The 18,867-nt window shown below is 39.7% G+C and overlaps 1 protein-coding gene and 1 pseudogene across 1 annotated transcript in view; one reads left to right on the top strand and one right to left on the bottom strand.

Moving 5' to 3' along the window:
• DDX10 (DEAD-box helicase 10) overlaps window positions 1–18,867 on the bottom strand; it is a 311,316-nt gene that overhangs the window by 153,520 nt on the left and 138,929 nt on the right. The gene's annotated exons all lie outside the window — the stretch shown is intronic.
• On the top strand, window positions 4,653–8,490 carry LOC138092706 (DNA endonuclease RBBP8-like; annotated as a pseudogene).

The following is an 18,867-nucleotide window of genomic DNA, read 5'->3' as shown; positions in this document are numbered from 1 at the left end:
CGACCCCATGGACTGTAGCCTACCAGGCTCCTCCATCCATGGGATTTTCCAGCTAAGAGTACTAGAGTGGGTTGCCATTTCCTTCTCCAGGGGAAATTCCCGACCCAGGGATCAAACCCAGGTCTCCCACATTGCAGGCAGACGCTTTACTGTCTGAGCCACCAAGGAAGCCCAACTACCACACAATTGCACTCATCTCACACGCTAGTAAAGTAATGCTCAAAATTCTCCAAGCCAGGCTTCAACAGTACGTGAACCGTGAACTTCCAGATGTTCAAGCTGGATTTAGAAAAGGCAGAGGAACCAGAGATCAAATTGCCAACATCTGCTGGATCATAGAAAAAGCAAAAGTGTTCCAGAAAAAACATCTACTTCTGCTTTATTGACTATGCCAAAGCCTTTGACTGTGCACATCACAACAAACTGTGAAAAATTCTGAAAGAGATGAGAACACCAGACCACCTGATATACCTCTTGAGAAATCTGTATGCAGGTCAAGAAGCAACAGTTAGAACTGGACATGGAACAGCAGACTGGTTCCAAATTGGGAAAGGAGTATGCCAAGGTTGTATATTGTCACCCTGCTTATTTAACTTATACACAGAGTACATGATACAAAATCCAAGGCTGGATGAAGCACAAACTGGAATCAAGATTGCTGGGAGAAATATGAATAACCTCAGATAAGAAGATGACACCACCCTTATGGTAGAAAGTGAAGAACTAAAGAGCTTCTCAATGAAAGTGAAAGAGAGTGAAAAAGTTGGGTTAAAGATCAACATTCAGAAAACTAAGATCATGGCATCTGGTCCCATCACTTCATGGTAAATAGATGGGGAAACAGTAGAAACAGTGACAGACTTTATTTTTGGGGACTCCAAAATCACTGCAGATGGTGACTGCAGTCATGAGATTAAAAGATGCTTGCTCCTGGAAGAAAAGCTATGATCAACCTAGACAGTATATTAAAAAGCAGGGACATCATTTTGCCAACAAAAGTCCATATAGTCAATGCTATGGTTTTTCCAATAGTCATGTATGGATGTGAGAGCTGGACTATAAAGAAAGCTGGGTGCCGAAGAATTGATGCTTTTGAACTGTGATGTTGGAGAAGATTCTTGAGCATCCCTTGGATTGCAAGGAGATCCAACCAGTTCATCCTAAAGGAAATCAGTCCTGAATATTCATTGGACGAATTGATACTGAAGCTGAAACTGCAGTATTCTGGCCACCTGATGAGAAGAACTGACCCATTTGAAAAGACACTGATGCTGGGAAAGATTGAAGGCGGGAGGAGAAGGGGATGAGATTCACAACAGAGGATGAGATTGTTGGATGGCATCACTGACTCAATGGTCATGAGTTTCAGTAAGCTCCATGAGTTTTTGATGGACAGGGAGGCCTGGCATGCTGCAGTCCATGGGGTTGCAAAGAGTCAGACACAACTGAGCAACAGAACTGAACTGATGCAAAACATAATAATGATTTTAAAACACTGGCATTATTATTAAATATAGAACCAGAAAGGATCAAAACGTTGAAATCACCTGGAGAAATAACACCTCATACACATGTATCTGTAGAAGTTAAGAGGATTTCAAGATCATATAACCAATGCTAGCGAAGTTAGGGCTGACATTCTAAATCCTGTGGTGGGGGAGGGGGTAGGCAAAAAAGATAAAGGGGACTAATAAGTACAAATGTCCAGCTATATAATATATGTCACAGGGACATGATGTATAGCATAGGGAATATAGCCAATAATATAGCCATAACTTTTGACAGATGGTAACTTAGATTTACTGTGGAGACCACTCTGTGATATATAAAAATCCTGAATCATTATGTCATACCCCTGACACTAAGGTAATATCATAAATCAATTATACTTAAAAATTACCTACATTGACAAACAAAAAGACCCCAACACCTAGTTTGTGTTCTTACCTTTATACCATGAAGTGAAGTGAAGTAAAAGTCGCTCGGTTGTTTCCAACTCATTGCGAAACCATGGACTATACACTCCATGGAATTCTCCAGGCCTGAATATTGGAGTGGGTAGCCATTTCCTTCTCCAGGGGATCTTTCCAACCCAAGTCTCCCACACTGCAGGCTGATTCTTTACCAGCTAACCCACCAGGAAAGCCCACTTCATATCATATGTAACAAATAAAATATATAAGAAACATCTCAGAGACCATACTTTCCTCTGAGAATCATAATTTCCCGGAACACTTCCAAAAACTCCCATAAAATGGAAATCAAAAGTTGGGCAACAACAAATGGTTTTCTTTAAAACACAAGGAATCATTCAAGGAATGTATTATAAAAGTGTCTTTCTTAGCAGGACTATATACACAACTAAATCTGACGTCTAATTGTTAAAAAATCTCCCAAAAGCCTAACAGCTAGAAAAATTTTTCTGTCCTTCATTACTTTATTACTTTGTCTTTTTTGTCCTGGCAAATTGGATGCTGAGTATGCAGTGATCAATATAATTTCAATCTGCTCTTTTTAACTTAAAAATTTAAAAAAAGTCTCACAGCAACTGAACGGTTTTGACAGATTCTTGCCCACTTATTTTTCTCTTATCTTAGAATAAGTCCCTGCTATTTCATTAGTAAATCTGTAACACTAAAATGTAACATTCTGAATTTTACCTGACTAGTTCAAAATTGGGAAAGGAGTATGACAAAGCTGTCTGTTTTCACCCTGCTTACTTCACTCATTTGCAGAGTATATCATGCAAAATGCTAGGAAGAATTAATCACAAGCTGGAATCAAGACTGCAAGGAGAAGTATAAACAACATCAGATATGCAAAAGATACCACTCTAATGGCAGAAGTAAACAGGAAATAAAGAGCCTCTTGATGAGGGTGAAAGAAGAAAGTGAAAAAGTTGGCTTCAACTCAACTTTCAAAAAACTAAGATCGCGCCATCTGGTCCTGTCATTTCATGAAAAACAGAAGGGAAAAAAGTGGAAGCAGTGACAAATTTTATTTTCATGGGATCCAAGAAAATACTGCAGATAGTGACTGCAACCATGAAATTAAAAGATGCTTTCTCCTTGGAAGGAAAGCTATGATAAAACTACACAGCATATTAATAAGCAGAGACATCACTTTGCTGATACAGGTTCATATAGTCAAAGGTATGTCTTTTCTAACAGTCATGTACAGATGTAAGAGTTGGATCATAAAGAAGGCTGAGTGTCAAAGAATTGATGCTTTTGAATTGTGGTGCTGGAGGAGATTCTTGAGAGTCCCTTGGAATGTACAGAGACCAAACCAGTCAATCCTAAGGAATAGCAACTCTGAACATTCACTGAAAGGACTATTTCTAAAGCTGAAGTTCCAATACTTTGGCCACCTAGGAAAGACTGAAGGCAAAAGGAGAAAGGGTGGCAGAGGATGAGACGGTTAGACAGCATCACCAACTCAGTGGACGTAAGTTTGCGCGAACTCCAGGAGATAGTGAAGGAGAGGGATGCCTGGCATGCTGCCCTCCATGGAGTCACAGAGAGCCAACTTAGTGACTGAAGAATAACACTAAGATGTAGCATTCTGAATTAAGTTACTAAAAACTGCTATAAACTACAATTCCCCAAGTAGTAAAACAAAATTTTTGCTAAGCTCCAAACTCCTGACGCTCTACAGCCAAGCAACGTTTTTAATTTTTTTACATCACTCTGCTTTTCACTGTTCCAGTCACAGCCTATGCAGGAGTTAGCAATATCCTTGATGCACAGCAAAGGAAATCATGAACAAAATGAAAAGACAGCCTACGGGCTGGCAGAAAGTATTTGCAAACAATGCATCTGCCAAGGGCTTAATTTCTAAAATGCACAGACAGCCCATACAACTCAACAACAAAGTAACAACCCAGTCAAAAAAAGACAGATGACACAGACATTTCTCCAAAGAAAATATATAGATGGCTAATAGGCACATGAGAATATGCTCAACATTGCTCATTATTATAGAATAGCAAATCAAAACTACATTGCAGTATCAACTCTCACTGGTCAACACAACCACCACGAAAAAGTCTACAGCTAATAAATGCTAGAGAGGATGTGGAGAAAAGGGAACCCTCCTACATTGTTTGTGCAGTTACTATGGAGCATAGTATGAAGGCTCCTTAAAAAAAAAATAAAGCTAGTCATCATATTATCAAAAATCTCACTCCTGAGCACACATTCAGAGAAAATATAATTTGAAAAGATACAGGCACTGCAGTGTTCACTGCAGCACTATTTACAACAGTCAAGACGTAAAAGTAATCTAAATGTCCATCAACAGATGAACTGATAAAGAACATGTGGTATACATACATACATACATACATATACAGACACACACACAAGTGGGGCTGCCCAGTGTGGTCAGTGGTAAAGAATCCACCTGCCAATGCAGGAGACACAAAAGACTCAGGTTCAATCAGGAAGATTCCCTGGAGTAGGAAATGGCAACCCATTCCAGTATTCTTAAGTAGAAAATTCCATGGACAGAGGAGCCAGGCAGGCTACAGTTCATGGAATCAGAAAGAGTTGGTCATGACTGAGCAACTGAACACACACACACACACACACACCCCGGCCACACACACACACACACACACACACACACACACACACACACACACACACACAATGGAATATTACCCAGACATAGAAAAGAATGAAATAATGCCATTTGCAGCAATACTGATAGATTCAGAGATCATCGCAGTAAGTCAAGTACTGTTAGTCACTCAGTCGTATCTGACTTTGCAATCCCATGGACTGTAGCCCGTCAGGTTCCTCTGTCTATAGGATTTTCCAGGCAAGAATACTGGAGTGGGTTGCCATTTCCTCCTCAAGTCAGATAAGTCAAAGACAAATATATGATACCACTTATATGTGAAATCTTAAAAAAATGATATAAATGAACTTAACAGAAAGAGACTCACAGACAGAAAACAAACTTATGTCACCAAAGGGGAAGAGGGCAGATAAACTAGGAATTTGGGATTAGCAGATACAAACTATTTTATTTATATATATATATACACATACATACACACACATACATATATATATAATGTCTAAACAAGGTCCTACTGTATACCACAGGGAACTATATTCAGTATCTCTAATAAACCATAATGAAAAAGAATATGTATGTACACACACACATATAAACACATATACATTCTCTCTCTCTCTCTCTCTCTCTCTCTCACACACACACACACACACACACACACACACACACACACACACACACACACACACACACACACTTCCCAGGCGGTGCTAGCAGTAAAGAACCTGCCTGCCAATGCAGGAGACTTAAGAGACACGGGTTTGATCTCTGGGTCAGGAAGATCCCGTGGAGGAGGGCATGGCAACCCACTCCAGTATTCTTGCCTGGAGAATTCCATGGACAGAGCAGTTTGGCACACTACAGCATATAGGATCACACAGAGTCAGACCCAAGTGAAGCAACTTAGCACGTCTCACACACACACACACACACACACACACACACACACACATAACTGAATCACCTTGCTGTAGACCAGAAACTATCACATCATAAATTAATTACACTTCAATGAAAAAATGTTTGAAATTCTCCCCCAAAAGGAAAGTTAAATTAAGATTCAACACTGAAAAGGCTCAGGAGAGGCGAGCAGGGTTGTGGCCCTCGGGCCCTCCCCTACCCCTGCAGAGTGTGGGCTGCTCTGAAAGGGGTGGTGTGGCCACAGGCATTTTGGTGGGTTAGTGAGGGAATGAGGAGAAAAGCACAAGGCTGTCTCTTTCCAGTCTCTGAGCATGCCTGCTTGCCTGCCAGGGCTTTCGAGAATCTAGACACAGCCTTGCAAGCTGTATTTAACCTGGCTAAAGAAAACTTCTGACCTGCATAATGTAACAGAACAGGTCAGAAAACATTAACCAGTAGAAGTGTAGAGGAGGGAAATATGGTATGCTGCAATCCATGAGGTTGCAAAGAATTGAACACAATTTAGGGACTTAACTGAACTGAAAGGAGTATTGTGGTAAAGAAATACGAGGTTTACAAGTAAAAGTACTGAAAAAGGTACCCAGACTGAAAAAGGAACGAATTTTATATGCACAGAGACTACAAGAATTCTTCACCAAAACTCAACAGCTGAGAGAGCAACAGAAAGTCATTCATGAAACCATTAAAATTTTAGATCAATTAAGAGCAGGATTATGTGATTGCTGTGCACTAACTGAAGAACACATGAGGAAGAAACAGCAAAGTCTGAAAATCTTTGGCAGCAGAATCTTAAACTTATCACAGAGCTTATGAATGAAAAGAATACAGGAAGAAAACAAAAAGTTTTCTGAACAGCTGCAGCAGAAAATTGAGAATGATTAACCACATCAAGCAACTGACTGTGAGTCTGAGAAGATGTTATTCCAGATTCACCAATAACAACCTTTTCATTTTCTGGCGCTAACTGGCTATGAAGAAAGGAAAACCTCCACGTCTGATATACAAAACAAACAAACAAACCTCCAAGTCGGATACACAAACTAAACTGGAGCACTCGGGTGTGCACATGAATTAAGAAAAGTACCAAAGTCTTCAACCATAACATAAACCTAATGAAAGTGAAATTATATTGGTGGACACTTGTGAGTAGAGTCAAGCTCCAATGGCTAAAACACATGGAAAAAGCAGTTATCCTCCTGATAATATAGCTACAGTTGCTGCTGAAACACCTGGACTTTGTGTTCAAGAAGAATCTGAATCTCAAGGCCCTAGGAGCCCTCTTGGTGATGAACTCTACCACTATCTGGAAGGAGATCACCAAAAAAGGAATACAAGTTTTTTCTTCTTCTCTTTTAGAGACCAGGAAAATAACCCACCTGAAAACAGGGCCTTTCAGTAACACTTCTACTTCCAGATCAGAGAAACTTAGATCAAAATCTGAAGATGGTACCTTTTTCAAAAGTCCTCACCTTGGGGCTAAAATGAACAAGATCATTAACCAGTCATCTTCTAATAAGCAGATACTTATAAATAAAAATACAAGTGAATCCATAAGCAGCATAGCACTGATGATATTAAAGATACTGATAAAGATAAACATGCAGTATCCCTGAAACCACTGGGAGGCAGAATCAAAAGGAAGAAAACTGAGGAAAAGTGAAAATGAAGTTAAGCACCCTCAAGCCTCTTCTGATAAAGAAAAAGAGTTTTCTCTTCAACTGGACAGTCATTCTTCCATGAATGGAGACTATGTGATGGATGGATAAAACTCTGGATCTGTCTGATCCATTTTCAGCTATTCAGTGTTAAGAGAAAAGCCAAGAAAGTCAGAACTCTAAAATCAAATTTCGGCAAGTGACTTTGCAGTAGTCATGTATGGATGTGAGAGCTGAACTATAAAGAAAGCTGAACGCTAAAGAATTGATGCTTTTGAACTGTGGTGTTGGAGAAGACTCTTGAGAGTCCCTTGGACTGCAAGCAGATCCAACCAGTCTATCCTAAAGGAAATCAGTCCTGAATACTCATTGGAAGGACTGAGGCTGAAGCTGAAGCTCCAATACTTTGGCCACCTGATGCGAAGTACTGACTCACTGGAAAAAACCCTGATGCTGGGAAAGATTGAGGGCAGGAGGAGAAGGGGACGACAGAGGATGAGATGGCTGGATGGTATCACTGACTCGATAGATGTGAGTTTGAGCAAGCTCTGGGAGTTGGTAATGGACAGGAAACCTGGCATGCTGCAGTCCATGGGGTCGCAGAGTCAGACACAACTGAGCAACTGAACTGAAGTGACTCTCCATGAGGCCCTGAAGGCCATTCTGAAATGGCTCTTCCTTAAGACGTAAGGCCCTGAGTGTGAGCTGCAGGTTAATCAAAGATTCCCCAGAACAGCCCTGTTTACAGGAGTATCTTTTCCAGTCCTTGAGTAATCTCCAGATAATGAAACACTGTTACAAATAAAGGAAGAAAATTCTGTACTTAAAATCCCTCTACATCCACATAGAAGTTTGGAGATAATCTTTTTGATGATGTGAAGGGTGCTGATTCTCATGAGTCTATAATGATAAAAACCAGGTCAGTCTGTGAAGCATGTAAACTTGCATCAGTTTTTCAGTTAAATCCACACAGAATTGCTAAAGCAAAGTCTCCACAAAAAAAAAAAAAAACAAGATATATCCTTGAAAATATTCAGTGGAGTATAGATCCAGGAACAGACCTTTCTCAGTATAAAATGGTATTACTGTAGTAGATACACAGGATGGCAGTCAGTCAAGATTAGTAGGAAGAAAAACAGTGGACGTGGAGTGTACACTGGTTAGTGTGACTATGCTTGTATAACTGAAGAAGAGGAGAAGGGAGAAAAAGTCCAAATGGAGAAAGAAAAATGAATGATAGTTTAGAAGATGATATGAATCCTGTTTGGTGGATAGCTTCCCCCAGGTGGCAGATAAAGAGAAGGAACTGTTATTACCAAAAAACTAACACTCCTAGTAAAAAAACAAGATAAAGTCAAACAAAAAAGCATTTTTGGAGCCATATTTTAAAAAGAGACTGACTTACAAAATTTTCCTCATATTGAGGCAGTTTGGAAAAAGGAAGAGAGAAGAAAATTGCTTGGACACACATGTAAGAAACGTGAAATTTTTATGCAGATTTTCCAGCAGAAGAAAGAGGAACAAAGTTGGTTTCCCGCTCAAGACACCAATTTTGCTATATTCCACCCAACGCACGAGAGAATTTCGGGAAAATTGGTTTTCCTTCCATTCAGACTTGTATGGGAAGAGGTTATATTAAAGAAGACCTTGATCCCTGTCCTCATCCAAAAAGACAGCAGCCTTACAACGTAATATTTCTTCCTAAAGGCAAAGAGCAGCAAAAACAGAAGAGAGGACAATTTTTTCAGTTATTTATAGTTAAAAGTTGGTATTACACAGACTTTTTAACCTTCTGTAACTTGATTTATAAGTTTTTTTTCTATTGAAAGTGTTTAAGTGGCATTTATCCATCACACAGACTATTTAAAAATGCAGATAAGTTCATGCTGTATTTTCTTGCTTTTTCATCTTTAAAATAATAAAATACTTTATTATTTTGCATTATAAAGTTAATAGCTGTTTATTACTTTCTTTGGTAGTGAAAGTCACTCAGTCATGTTCGACTCTTTTTGACAGTCCATGAAATTCTCCAGGCCAGAATACTGTAATAGGTAGCCTTTCCCTTCTCCAGGGGATCTTCCCAACACCAGGGATCAAACTCAGGTCTCCTGCATTGCAGGCAGATTCTTTACCAGCTGAGCCACAAGGGAAGCCCAACAATACTGGAGTGGGTAGCCTATCCCTTCTCTGGCAGATCTTCCCGACCCAGGAATCAAACCAAGGTCTCCTGCATTACAGGCGGATTCTTTACCAACTGATCTATCAGGAAAGCCCTCATTTGGTAGTACCAATTACAGTTTTGAAAATAAAAAGTTTCAACATTTGCTATCTTTTGAGACATTTTCTCATTTTCTTCCTCAGTCTTCTGGTGATTATGTTTCATGGTTTTGTTATACTCTACTTCTACTTTTAAGAAATTCTTCCATTTCTAGGAACTTCCTGGCCATCCACTGGTTAGGAATCTGCCTTCTAAGGCAGGGAACACAGATCTGATCCCTGGTTGGGGGACTAAGATCCCCTATGCTGTAGAGCAAACTAAGCCTGCATGTCACAACTACGTATAGAGAAGCCTGCGCCACAAGGAGAGATCTTCGTGTGTCACAACCAAGACCCGATGTAGCCAAATAAATAAATAAATATTTTTTAAAAGTTCTTCTACGTTTATTTTACTCCTCTTTAGACACCATGCCAAACTCCCTGAGGATATGGACTTCATCTTACTGGCTGTTTAATTCTTTAAGTAAGTGCCTGACAACCAATAATTTGTGAAGCTAAGCTGAGACTAGCCAAATCGAGACCAATTTCTGTTGAGAGCAATATTCATTCAAAGATGCTGAAAGGCATTCTTCTGTTACCTATTCCAACATCAACATAAACAGCATGATATTTCACACTTGACTCTTACTCATTGAGAAAATGGATTCATTGACCCTGGTTATGATGCAAGGAGCACAGCTTGTCTGTAAATGTAGTCAGGAGTCACTCTGGGTGCCTCATCAGTGAGGTGGAAACATTACTTCACCCCTTTCTCCCAGCAGGAGAGACAAAATGAGAGCTTCTTCCCTTAGCAAGACAAACCCAACTTCCCCTGGGCCTCAGGTCGCCACATGCTGGACAGATGAACTTTTAGATGACTACAGGCATCCACTATATTCTGTCTGATTCCCAAGTTGTCTGTGTGACGATTCACGGATAAGGTTGATCTACCACTTGTTCTCTATAAGACAGAATAATATATAGGACAGAAGACCTGCCTACGCTTTATATCGAGCGGACTGTCAAAGCTCTGGCATCCCTCTGTGTGGAATAACAAAACGACAGGAAACCAATGCCTGACCTTCTCCTTGCTGATTCTGGCTCTTCCCCATAAGAGGTACCCTGTTTCCAATAAAGCCGATTTCTTAACCCATGCCATGATACTGTGAAATTTGTCTTAAGTTCCAATACATGACAAGTGCCAACCCAGATGGACTTACCAGTAAATCAGAAGGTCACTAAACCTTTCTTTGAGAAGTTTATAGAACAGTGGCTAATTAGACGGAGAAGGCAATGGCACCCCACTCCAGTACTCTTGCTTGGAAAATCCCATGGATAGAGTAGCCTGGAAGGGTGCAGTCCATGGGGTCGCTGAGGGTCGGACACGACTGAGCAACTTCACTTTCACTTTTCACTTTCATGCACTGGAGAAGGAAATGGCAACCCACTCCAGTGTTCTTGCCTGGAGAATCCCAGGGACGAGGGGAGCCTGGTGGGCTGCTGTCTATGGAGTCGCACAGAGTCGGACACGACTGAAGTGACTTAGCAGCAGCAGCATCTAATTACAGATGCCATCTGCCAGACACCATGCTAGATGTTTTACATTTCATTTACTTCTCACAACTTCATTTTAAGGTATTTCCTGCATCTCACAGGAATTAAACAAAATGAATTAAATTAAACAAGTATCCTGCTAAAAGAGATAGAGTCAGGTTCTAAACACAGACCCATCTAACTCAATTTTATAATCTCAAACACTGAAGCTTATGTTCTTCTCAGAACTCCACAGTGTCACTGATGTAAAAACTTTTGGAACATTGTTTGTAGGAAACTTTAGTTTACTTTCCAAATGCGGGAGCCTATAACCTCTCTGAGACTGAAATGCAGTTTCTACTTGAGCAAATCCTGTGATAGAGAATTCACTAAATAAAGTATACATGTGTTGCAATGGGATACCTATTGCTATCTTTTCTCTGTATATTTAAAAGAATAAATTACATTAATATTGGTTGTTGCAAAGGTAATTGCAGTTTCAGACTAAATTTTAAATCATTATAACTAGGCTCAAATACATCTTTATTAATCAAAATAGGAACTGTTAAACACATTTTTGCCAATGAGAAATAAGTTTGTTTATTTCTGTAACATAAAAATCCATGCTTCAGGATTTGGCAAATGCATGGAAAGCATTTCCTGCCTCCTGCTGGTTGTGGAAGAGTTTTCCCTGGAAAAACGTTGTCAAGATATTTGAAGAGGTTGCTGAGAAGTCAAGTGAATATGGAGGATGAAGCAAATCTTCGTAGCCCTATTCATTCAACTATTGAAGTGCTGGTTGTGCAACATGCAGTCGGGCACTGTGGAGAACAATTGGGTCCTTTCTGTTGACCAATGCTGGCTGAAGGCATTGCCGTTTTTGGTTCATCTCACTAATCTGCTAAGCATAATCTCAGATGTAATGGTTTCCCTGGGATTCAGAAAGCTGTAGTGGATCAGACTGGCAGTACACCACCAAACAGTGACCATGATCTTTATTTGGTGCAAGTTTGGCTTTAGGAAGTGCTGCGGAGCTTCCCCTTGGTCCAACCACTGTGCTGGCTGTTGCTGGTTGTCTTATAAAATCCACTTTTCATCACACATCACAATGTGACCAAGAAATGGTTCACTGTTGTTGCACAGACTAAGAGAAGACAACACTTCAAAACAACATTTTTTTTTCAATTTGCTGTCAGCTCACGAGGCACCCACTTACCAAGCTTTTTCACTTTCCAGTTTGCTTCAAGTAGAGAATGACCATAGGACTGCTGACACTGAGTTCTTCGCAACTTCTCATGAGGCTGTAAGAGGAACAGCTTCAAAGATCCTCTCAACTGGTCCTTGTCAACTTCTGATGGCCAGCCACTGTGCTTCTTATCTTCAAGGCTGTTGTCTTTGCAAAACTTCTTAAACCACCACTGCACTGTACATTCACTAGGAGTGCCTGGGCCAAATGTGTTGTTGATGCTGAGTTGTCTCTGCTGCTTTATGACCCATTTTGAACTCAAATAAGGAAACTGCTCAAATTTGCTTTTTCTCTAACATCATTTTCCTAGTCTAAAATAAATATAAACTAAACAGCAAGTCATTAGCAAAAAAACATAGAGTGAGAAATGCACATTAAAATGATGTATAACAGTACCACATTAAGAATGTATTCCAATATCAAACAGCAAAGTTCAACGATGCAAAACTGCAATTACTTTTGCACCAGCCTAACAGAAACCAAGAAAATTACTCTTCACTAAAAAATTAATGCATCTTTCAAATCACATAGTAGTGAAGTAGTGAAAGTCACTCAGTCATGTCCGACTCTTGCGACCCCATGGATTGTAGCCCGCAAGGTTCCTCTGTCCATGGAATTCTCCAGGCAAGAATACTGGATGGGTTTGCCATTTCCTTCTCCAGGGGATCTTCCTGATCCTGGAATCGAACCCATGTCTTCGGCATTGCAGGCAGATTCTTTACTGACTGAGCTAGGAGGGAAGCCCTTTCAAATCGCATAAGCAATTAATATTAGTCAAAATCACAACCTAAATCCTTTTTTCCAAGTTCCAGTGTTACCCTTGAATATGTCTATGAAAAAAATCTGAATTTTCTTATGTCACTTTAGGAAAAAGAAATAGTAATCTTGTATGGACAGAGGTGAAATAAAATTGGATGGGGGGTAAATAAAAGTTATGTGACACAATTCAAGGAAGACTAGGAACAAAAGAGACAGCACATATAGAACAAAACAGGCAAGCAAAAGGACAGCCATGCAGACTAAAGACAGTTATAGTAATAAAAGAAGACAATCTGAAAACAAAATCACAACAATGGAAGGAAAAAAGAGAAAGGAAAGGCTCTAAGAAAACAAACTCCTCTCATGATTAGTGATGTGTTACAAAAACATTGCACCATACTGCCAAATCATTCCCCCCCCGCAATAGAAACCCCAAAATCAACTCTATACAGGGAAAACATATTGACAGGATGCATAATAACTGTGTTCCATCTCTCAAATTATTTTCTTCCTTATGCCAAAACAATGCCTCAGTGTAAGAACAGAAGTGGTTAAGTTCAAAAGAAACAAGTATTAGTGAAACATGAAATGAATCTTTAGGACTCAATGTGGCTATTTCCAAGTTAGTATGCTATCACTGACCAAGACTACTTAAAACATATCCTAAACTGGCTCTTCTCCAAACACTTGATTTACACCATACAATAATTTGAAGGATTTGGTTGAATCATTAATAACTCAACAACGATCCTAATAAAAGATTTAACTAAAACTAATTTCAAACATATTTAAAAGTAGAGACATTACTTTGCCAACAAAGGTCCGTCTAGTCAAGGTTATGGTTTTTCCAGTGGTCATGTATGGATGTGAGAGTTGGACTATGAAGAAAGCTGAGCACCGAAGAATTGATGCTGTTGAACTGTGGTGTTGAAGAAGACTCTTGAGAGTCCGTTGGACTGCAAGGAGATCCAACCAGTCCATTCTGAAGGAGATCAACCCTGGGTGTTCTTTGGAAGAAATGATGCTAAAGCTGAAACTCCAGTACTTTGGCCACCTCATGCAAACAGTTGACTCACTGGAAAAGACTCTGATGCTGGGAGGGATTGGGGGCAAGAGGAGAAGAGGATGACCCAGGATGAGATGGCTGGATGGCATCACTGACTCGATGGACGTGAGTCTGAGTGAACTCCGGGAACTGGTGATGGACAGGAAGGCCTGGCATGCTGTAATTCATGGGGTTGCAAAGAGTCGGACACGACTGAGCGACTGAACTGAACTGAATTTCAAAAATATTTAATTTCAATCTAATCAAGTAAACAGGTTGAACTGATGTGAATTTTCTCTAGTAAATGCAATTAACTCTCTACTCATGTAGTAAGATTTCTGGAGTTAACATATTATGAAACTCACTAATAATTTGCCTCATTAATTCTGAATCTAAGATGCTAGACGTGAAAACTTCCTAATAAAGACCACAAACTATCACAGAGTGAGTTGATCAAAATAATACTATTATCAGTTATTTATATGAGCATTTATATGAGTTATTTATATGAGTAAGGCTCTTTCAGCTAAAGGCAGAGCATCTGCATGATTTTTAACTAACTTTGGAATGAACTAACCATTTTAAGAATGTAAGTTGTAATTCACTGCTTTGTCTGAAAACAGCTGCTATACCTTGACAATCTAAGTAAGCTCCACTGAACTCAGAGAAGTATGCAAGCACTGGGGGGAGGTGGGGGCGGCACACAGAGGGAAGGCACAAATGTGAATGTGTATGAGTATCTTATAGGTTTCTACAGAGTCGCCGTGCCTAAACTTACGCTGGCATCATCTCTCCAATTTACTTAAGATAGGTATTGAAAATTGCCATATAAAATGTATTATAATACTTTAATGTACTGTGGGACAATTGTTGAATTGCAAGGAAAAGCTGCGTTTCTTTAGAGTAGAAGAAAATTCTCTCTGTATGGAAAAACTGTTTCCTTTTAATTTCGGCAGTTAAGATCTCAGAGTCAAATTCCTGATCCATAATAATAACCATGTGAAACCTTGCATGACCTGTATGTTAAATTTCCCACTGGTCATTTTTATTCTATCTATACTTTGCCTGATGTTTTCTACTTTGTTACATTTAGAAGTATTTTTTAAGCCACTTTAAATCTGTGGGATTAGGATGGATATATAATTCCTCCTAATAACTAATAAAATTATTAATATAATTAAAGATCTTCACGACCCAGATAATCACAATGGTGTGATTACTCACATAGAGCCAGACATCCTGGAATGTGAAGTCAAGTGGGCCTTAGAAAGCATCGCTATGAACAAAGCTAGTGGAGGTGATGGAATTCCAGTTGAGCTATTTCAAATCCTAAAAGATGATGCTGTGAAAATGCTGCACTCAATATGCCAGCAAATTTGGAAAACTCAGCAGTGGCCACAGGACTGGAAAAGGTCAGTTTTCATTCCAGTCCCAAAGAAAGGCAATGCCAAAGAATGCTCAAACTACCGCACAATTGCACTCATCTCACACGCTAGTAAAGTAATGCTCAAAATTCTCCAAGCCAGGCTTCAACAGTACATGAACCGTGAACTTCTAGATGTTCAAGCTGGTTTTAGAAAAGGCAGAGAAACCAGAGATCAAATTGCCAACATTTTCTGGATCATCAAAAAAGCAAGAGAGTTCCAGAGAGACATCTATTTCTGCTTTATTGACTATGCCAAAGCCTTTGACTGTGTGGATCACAATAAACTGTGGAAAATTCTGAAAGAGATGGGAATACCAGACCACCTGACCTACCTTCTGAGAAATCTGTATGCAGGTCATGAAGCAACAGTTAGAACGGGACATGGAACAACAGACTGGTTCCAAACAGGGACAGGAGTACATCAAGACTGTATATTGTCACCCTGCTTATTTAACTTACATGCAGAGTACATCATGAGAAATGCTGGGCTGGATGAAACACAAGGTGGAATCAAGATTGCCAGGAGAAATATCAATAACCTCAGATATGCAGATGACACCATCCTTACGGCAGAAAGTAAAGAAGAACTAAAGAGCCTCTTGATAAAAGTGAAAGAGGAAAGTGAAAAAGTGGGCTTAAAGCTCAACATTCAGAAAACTAAGATTATGGCATCTGGTCCCATTGCTTCATGGGAAACAGTTGCAGAAACAGTGGAAACAGTGGCAGACTTTCTTTTTTGGAGCCCCAAAATCACTGCTGATGGTGACTGCAGCCATGAAATTAAAAGACGCTTACTCCTTGGAAGGAAAGTTATGACCAACCTAGACAGCATATTAAAAAGCAGAGACATTACTTTGTCAACAAAAGTCCGTATAGTCAAGGCTCTGGTTTGTCCAGTAGTTATATATGGATGTGAGAGGTGGACTATAAAAAAAAGCTGAGCACAGAAGAACTGATGCTTTTGAACTGTGATGTTGGAGAAGACTCTTGAGAGTCCCTTGGACTACAAGGAGATCCAACCAGTCCATCTTAAAGAAGATCACTCCTAGGTGTTCATTAGAAGGACTGATGTTGAAGCTGAAACTCCAATACTATGGCCACCTGATGCGAAGAGCTGACTCATTTGAAAATACCCTGAGGCTGGGAAAGATTGAGGGCAGAAGGAGAGGGGGTCGACAGAGGATGAGATGGTTGTACGGCATCACTGACTCAATGGACATGAGTTTGGGTAAACTCTGGGAGTTGGTGATGGACAGGGAGGCCTGGTGTGCTGCAGTCCATGGGGTCACTGAGTTGGACATGGCTGAGTGACTAAACTGACTGAACTGAATATTAACATATTTCAAAAGAAGAGAAAACTGAGACTAAAAAAAGTTAAGAATAAATTCAGGAAACATAAATTAGTCAGGAATTCACAGATCTGACAGCTTAGTTTGCTAGTGATGTGGTCATCTCTACACATGCCAAGCTACTTCCAATCCTGGAATAGTTTAAAATTTCGCCAACTCAGACACTTTGAAAATGTTTCTGATCGACCTCAAATAAGCACATATCTCAAGCTTTAAGGAGAGGAGAAAGACAACACAACAGAACAGAAACTAGTTAACAAGATAGGGAATGTGTCCTTTTGTCTTCTGTGGCTAGGCAGGTAGAGAGATGTGAAGATAAACTTTTTGTTTTATTCTAATTCTGTCAGAAAACTATGGTCTAGTGAAATATCTGCTTCACAAAAATTAAAACAATCACACTATGGCATTCAAAGAATGCATTCTGACATTCCAAAGTACAAAATCTAACAACCACGGGGTCTTTTCCACAAAGCGAAGCTGCACTGTCACTATCCTCCAGAGGCTGAAAAAGAACCCTATGTGGTTCTATCAATTCAAATGATTAACTTTTCTGTTCTTCATGAACACAGCATATACTTAATAACATGACATTAAATAATAATAAGTATCTATTTCCCGAGTGGCGCTAGTGGTAAAGAACCTGCCTGCCAATGCAGGAGACATAAGAGATGTGGGTTCAATTCCTTTCCCCTGGGTGGGGAAAATCCCCTGGAGGAGGGCATGGCAACCCACTCCAATATTTTTGACTGGAGAATCCCATGGACAGAGGAACCCAGCGGCTACAGTCCATGAGGTTGCAAAGAGTCAGAGACAACTACAGTGACTTAGCACACATTTATTTCCATCTCTACATACAGGGATGCAAAAAGAATGGAGGGAAATTAGTTTACCACCTGGATGAGAAATCAATTCACAGAACAAACATTTAAAGGGTAAATATAATAATGTACAGAGAACATAATCAACTAAGAAAATGGGGATAACACAAAAATTATAAATATTAGAAAAGCAACATTATATTCAAACAAAAGTAGGCAAAAACATCATCTCACATATAACTTTTCATGTAACTGTCAATTCTTATAAATCTGACACTAGAGATTCCAGAAATCTATACCAATAGGTTCTCATTGTTGTTGTTCAGTCGCTAATCGCGTCCAACTCTTTTACGAACCCATGGGCTACAGCCTCCCAGACTCCTCTGTCCATGGGATTTCCCAGGCAAGAATACTGGAGTGGGTTGCTGTTTCCTTCTCCAGGGAATCTTCTTGACCGAGGGATCAAACTCGCATCCTGTACTGCAGGCAGATTCTTTACCACTGATCCACCCTGGAAGCCCTCGCTAGGAGCACTTAACTCTATTTAGGCAGACAAAGCATCCACAAAGAACAGTAAAATTCTAATCTGTGATACAGAGTCAACTAGAAAATAGGGCAGCAAATATTAAGGTACTCAAGAAAGAAAGCAAATACAAAAATAAATTAGAAAAGGGAATGAACAATGTAGACTACAGTTGTGCTGAAAAAAATAAATCTAAATCACTTTAAGTCAGTATAATCCTCAGCATCTGTATCTATTTATATTCACTAAAATTTACTGACCATCTGTGCTATATCAGGCATGGTGCCGAGTCCTAAAAGACAGGCTCGGTTCTCTAGATGCCCAGCCTAAATAGAAAAGCTAACAGAACATAATATATAACGTACAAACAAATAATTATAATGTGACAAATGTTTCAAAGGAGTGTAAAATTTGTGCAAGAGCAATAGAAGGGAACAAATTCAGACTAGACGGTATTTAGTGGCTCCTGCTGCTGCTAAGTCACTTTACTCGTGTCCAACTCTGTGTGACCCCATAGACAGCAGCCCACCAGGCTTCTCTGTTCCTGGGATTCTCCAGGCAAGAACACTGGAGTGGGTTGCCATTTCCTTCTCCAATGTATTTGGCGGCTGGGAAGGGTGGGGGGGGGGGGGCGGTCTCTCAAAAGAAAAATTAATTCCTAATATCCTAAAGCATCTATTGAAGGTAATAAATTAACTTTGTCTGTATATATCTAGAATGATAATTTTCATACACCATCTTTATTTTTT

Source organism: Capricornis sumatraensis, chromosome 16 (genome assembly GCF_032405125.1).
Source record: "Capricornis sumatraensis isolate serow.1 chromosome 16, serow.2, whole genome shotgun sequence".
In the NCBI taxonomy this organism is placed as follows: domain Eukaryota; kingdom Metazoa; phylum Chordata; class Mammalia; order Artiodactyla; family Bovidae; genus Capricornis; species Capricornis sumatraensis.
Note: the sequence above shows the minus strand (reverse complement) of the source record. Positions and strands in the feature narration are given on the sequence as shown.